The following is a 6,247-nucleotide window of genomic DNA, read 5'->3' on the forward strand; positions in this document are numbered from 1 at the left end:
TTTATTGCTCAAGGTTATACCACAAAATTTCGAGCGTCTTTACCGTTTTAGGCGAAGTCTCAAAAACTACTTAATCTACACGTCTATTTGCTCCTACACAATCAAAAAGGTCGTGTTCGTTGATTATTGGCTAATATGCTAAAAGTTAAGATTTAAGACTGATTTAAGTGCAATCTCTCTTAAGATTTACTGTTATAGTCCTTATTTTAAGTTCATCTGTAGAACAACTGATTATTTTTAGTAAAATTGTTCTATGCAGATCCAGTAAAGCCTATTAATACTCTAAAAACTAGTGTTCTTAAGTTTATTCTAGATATATTTAATTAATAGACATTCTGTAGAGTTTGTACTTATTGACAAACACGTTATAGCGCGTCTTCAGTACATTTTATTTAAAAAAATACTACAATTAGGGTTTTTACTCTATTGGACGTTGTAAGAGTTCATGCAAAATGGATAAAGTAAAGAATATTAAAAGATCTGGTGGAGGTGGTAAACCTTGGATATTAAGTCACATCATTCGATACAATCAGCGTTGCCAATGCCAATTGTTCAAAATCCCCAAAAATCACTATATAATAATAATAACGTACGCACTCAACATAGCCCCGCACTAGGGAAACCCTGTGTGGCGGGTGCCATGGACACACACGTAGACAACCACAAATTACATCCAAACTCACGAGAGAAATAAATGTAGGCCATACAAATATTTCTCCCGACCCGGGAATTGAACCTGCGACCTTTGCATGGCAGTCCGGCAAGGTAACCGTTTGGCCACAGAGGCAGTTATATTAATTATAATATTAATTAGATTCAACATTAATCTGTAATCAGTTTGAACAAAAAATCCTTTTTCTTTGCCTTACAAAATTAAGTAAATTGATTATTTGTTGTGCATTTGGTGACACTACGTTAACGTTACAAATAATCAACGAGTTTCGACCTATATTTAACATTTAAAGTTGACGAGTGGTAAGTTGTAGTGCGGAAGTACCAACTGCTCGGCTTTGTTTATCAATAGCTGATTTCGTTTTGCTTCATACCGGGGATCGGCCTAAGCGGGAGAAAGAATCGCGAACTCAACATGCACCGACTGGTAATTTTACAATTTAGAACCAAGTGCTCTAATAATAATTCTATTTAAGCTGCTTGTTAATAATACGAGGGATGTGCGATGTTGAATAACACGACGATATAGTCCATCACAGAGTTTCTAACAGTAACGATCAAACTAGCGATGCATCAGCAATTGATAGATTAAACAAAATGATAAAATGTTAGAATCCCACATTTTTCTCACATAGCGCCAATCCCCACAAAATCCCCTATCTAGTTGAAACTATCCACAATTTGGGGAATTCCCTACAAATTGGCAACGCTGGATACAATAGTCGTAATTCGCGCTCGGGCCGATGGCCGGCATTTGTTTGTTGACAAATAAATAAACATTGTGAAGTGATTCCGTGTTATGAAATGATAAAAATAATTGAAATGAGCGCGTGAACTACTGTACTTCAATATTGTGTATGTGTATTGTGCAGTCTATCAATAGAATACAGTGAAATCATTGTGTGAAATGTGGTTGGCGTGAAAAAAAACCTCAATTTTGTAAAGAAAATTTTATTTCTTCCATCATAAGTTAGGTATGTTATTAAAATATTCCTTATATTTAAATGATACGAAATTTATCCACCTTTCTAGTCATATTATAGCACATTCCGTATACAGAATAACATTCTTTTTTGTCACAAATTCGATTTTTTCCAATTGTTTTTTTGACCTAGTGTTTTGCAAAGTTTTTTATTGCATAAAGCGCTCATTTTTGTCGTATAACCTTATAAAGGTTTTGTAATACTGTCAAAAGAAAAAATCGCTTAGAAACATCGCGTTTTGTAGACAATCATAAAAATCTCATAGGAGGAATATTCTTCAACAAGTTCAACTGCACTAACGCAAGTAAAAATAATCTTTTCGTATTCTAAAGTTTTTCTATAGATAAAGCTATAGACAAAATGCTCCCAACTGTGTTTTGAAAAAAACTTTAAATTCTTATCTCCGTTTTTATTTTTAAAGAATGACTATGAAGTAGCGGAGAAAAATTTCTTTTCTTTTTAAAAAGTAAATCTAAGTTGAAAAAGCCTAGAACTTCTTGGAAATGGTTTGTTTTGTGAGTTATTTTGTATATTTAAGCTTTCTATAAATATTTAAAACCGAAAATCGATAACTGTATTTTTATTAAGTTTATATTTTATACATAAATATTTAAAATTTAGCGAGCGTATTACTTTTATGACAGGTTTTACATAACTTTTCACAATGTATTTAAAGTCGCACGTCAATTTGCGCTTTCTAACATTATTAAATATATTATAGATTAAACATTGCGCGAAAAAGTCAGAAATATTATATCTAATTTCGCCATGTTGCAATTTTGATAGTTTATATTTTGTAAGCTATTAAACTTGAAATCTATTAGTATTAAGAGAATTGCGTCCTATGTTTGTAACGCTTTAGTATTTTGGTTTTAAAATAGCATTACTAAGAAAACTATCATAGACTATAAATTATCTAAAAACTATCTACAAGACTAAATAAAAACTGTCTACATTCTACAAATGGTCTTGTCGCATTCTAGAAGGGTTACTTTAGAAAATAGATAAGAATCACTCTTAACACTACCTACAGATAGTTTCTCAAAGCACTCTTGTGATCTACTAATAAACTTGTGCCCACTTTTACTTTAAATTATTTAGAAATCTTTTTCGAGATATCTTGAGGGAATTTGAACTCTTAAAATATTCAATCGAATTAAATTCTATTACATATCTTATAGTATATATTTAGATATGGCTGTGCTGCTTGGGTAATCCACATTAAACAGATTAGTATCTATGTAAATACGAGGGCTGTTTCAAAAATAGTTAGCCACAGGGTAAATAATATCTGTTTTTTCCTAAAACTGTTCTTGTTGAAAATCATTGGCCGCCTACATAAGTGTAGTTATTTTTAAAGATTGTCTGTTACTCTTCTTTTCTTTACAAAAGTTGCAATGGACGTGTCGTGGAACGCTTTTCGAATTTGCTTCTCAAATTATTATAAACGAGGGTTAACCTTCAAGGGAACTCACGATAATTTTACAAGGCTGCTCTTGGGGAGTCTGCTCCTGCGTTAGCAACAGTTACTTATTGGTTTCGAGAATTTAAAGGTAGTAGAGAGAACCTAAACGATGACCTCAGACTCGGCCGATCACCAACTGCACTAACTCATGAAAACATCATCAGGCTAGAGTGGCTATTGCGGGAAAAGAGACATATTACACATCGGGAGATTTAGGCTGCATTAAAGATTGGATCACAGGCAGCTTAAAGTTACCTTAAAGTTAAGAACGTGGCGTCGCGATGAATATCATTCTCTCACTGAATAGCAACAATCCCTCGTGTTGAAAGTATGCTAGAAAAGTACGAAGGAGAAACTTTAAACAAAAGTTGTTCGCGGTCGGAAAATAAACTTGATAGTGGTTTTTTTTTCGTGCAGTGGACTAGCAGCAGTAAACTCGATAGCAGACCGTTGAACAGTGAATAGTATTACAAAATTTGTCTGCCTCAAGCTTTCGGGAATTGAATAGCGAGCACCCAAGAAGCGGCATCCGTGACATTCTATTCCACTAACTAAGATAATGTGCCCGCTCACACAGCTGCTAGAACCATCGATTATTTGACAAATTCGGTACAAACGTCGCCCCATCCTCTATATAGCCCAGATTTAACTCCATACGATCTCTTTTTATTTTCCACAACGAAAAATGCTTCGTGGGTGAAAATTGAACACCACAGATGTAGCTGTCGAAGAATTTCCGCGGTTATTTTTCGACCTCCTGCGAACGTTACGATATGTTTCATAAATGTTTTTGATAGTTTTGGTTCACCCGAATGTATACGTGTATATAGGGTTTGGAGGGTAATATTTTCAAAATTGTAAATATCTTTTTTTTTTACATTACATAACCACTGTCAAACACGCATTTGAAGTTGATGAATAAATTTGTAACAAAATCACTGTTAGAAAGGCAGGGGAGTGTACGAGACATAAGAGTTTGGGAACCTCCTGTTCAGATCTTATAAACTGAATGCAATATGCAACGCAATCTTGGCCAGGACTTGGGTATATAACGATCGAGATTGAAGACGATCTCATTCGAGTATAGCATCATGTGAATAATGAGGAGTTCAAGGACTAAATATCCACAAGTCAGTGTGGTATCGTAGAGCATAATCCACTCAACATACTTATATTGGGGAAACCGTGATGTAAATAATTGTGTTTTGGAACGATGCAACTTCTAACTCTTCTCTTTCTAGCTCACTGGGATACTGATTGGTATCCTTTAGGCGAGCACCAGATTGTTGTGTGTCTTTGGAAGAATACTACTACAGTTAATATAAGGAATAAAAATATATCATTGAATATTAATTTACGAAAAAGATATGAAAAACCTCACTTTAAAAACAAATGACCGTGGCCGGTTCACAACAAAATCTTTATTAACGATCGGACTCATAGATTTAGTATATAGGTACCCATAGATTGGCAATGCAAGTAAAAGAGCGTTAGTATACACGTATGTTAGAGAGTGATGGATAGACGAGACCACTTCATCATACGTTATGAGCCTGTATGAACCTAGGGTCAGCTGACAACAAAACAAATTTCGTTTATTTTTGAAAAATAATTGGTTTTAAAATGTGAAATAGTGTTAAACGAACGTTTGTTAGTCATGGTAACGTGTTCAGTGCCCGGATGTAGCTCATCTAAAAAGGAAAACTCGCAGAATTGTACATTTCACATGTAAGTACTATTTAAATTTTTAGTTGTCTAAAAGCACTACCAGAAAAGTTTTTTATATCCGTAAAATTATACCATTCAAGTGCATTAATAACCCAAATATATACCCAAATGTATACGAATTCAATTAAAAAATATATCAAATACGTGAATTTCTACTTAGACTATTATTAGACTTTCATAGAGATTGACGCAATCGATAATATGTTATCGAGAAGTCATTAACAGAAAAAAAGAAAGGCAAAGGCGTGACTTGCATACAGCCAAACTAATCTTGATACTTAATATTATTGAATCAAAAATTTCTGGTTTTAGTACTTTATATTTAATTACACTGCATTAGTGCATTATTTTTGTCTACATTAAAATGAAAATTTCTTTTAACAGCGTAGTTGAGGCACCCATTTTTTTTATGCTAATTATTGTTGTTGATTCAGATTTCCTCAAAACATTGAAGTACGAGAGAAATGGCTTATAATGCTAAAGAGAGAAGACTGGGTTCCCAAAAAGTTTTCAAAAATATGCAGCAAACACTTTGAGGAAAAACGCTTTTCCTTTAGGGGCAAGCAAAGAGTAAAGCTACGTTCTGGTTCTGTACCCACATTATTCATATGTATGTATGTCTTACAAATAATAGATTTTTGTGTAGTACTACTCTCGTCAACAACAAATCAGCGAATTGTTGTTGTTAGAGTTCTGTTCTGTTCCGAAATACGATACTCATATAGGATCACTTGTGTGTCCATCCGTCCATCTGTCACAGCCAATTTACTCCAAATCTACTGGACTGTTTATTTTGAAATTATCTTGGGTGAAAGTCCCCGTTGTTTACCTACCATCCTATGGCACTGCCAGAAGGTGATAGTAGCTTTCTTAATTTTGTATTGAATCATTAATTAATTAGTTAATTAACGTCTCGGCGTTTTGCGATAAGACGTTTTGATGAATACGACGAAGTGAAATGCCGGTGTAATATGTTAATCGATATTAAAGTTAAAACAGTGGATGGCGCAACACTATTTATCGTGCATAAATGCACATTATACGCACACATATGTATTTTTGTTTTGGTCTCGTCTCCAATACTTCAGGGCTAATCTATGGGTACCTATATACTAAATCCATGATCGGACTTAATATATTTCACATACTAGAAAAACAAACTTCAGCTGTCTACAAAATTTCCATTCAAAATGGAAGTTTTATTAAAAAATTCAACAAAATTGACTGTCAAAATTTTGCAACATTGCTCACGATGGATTTTGTGTTTCATTTTACCGGGAAAAGGTTCAAGATTAAATATAGCGTAAATTTACGGTCATCTAACTCACGACTGCAAATCAGGTCAATTTCTAAAAAGGAATTTTCAAATTTAGTTGCTGCGAAGGTTCTCCTTGTGACT

Source organism: Hyposmocoma kahamanoa, unplaced genomic scaffold (assembly GCF_003589595.1).
Source record: "Hyposmocoma kahamanoa isolate Upper Pololo Valley unplaced genomic scaffold, ASM358959v1 114, whole genome shotgun sequence".
In the NCBI taxonomy this organism is placed as follows: domain Eukaryota; kingdom Metazoa; phylum Arthropoda; class Insecta; order Lepidoptera; family Cosmopterigidae; genus Hyposmocoma; species Hyposmocoma kahamanoa.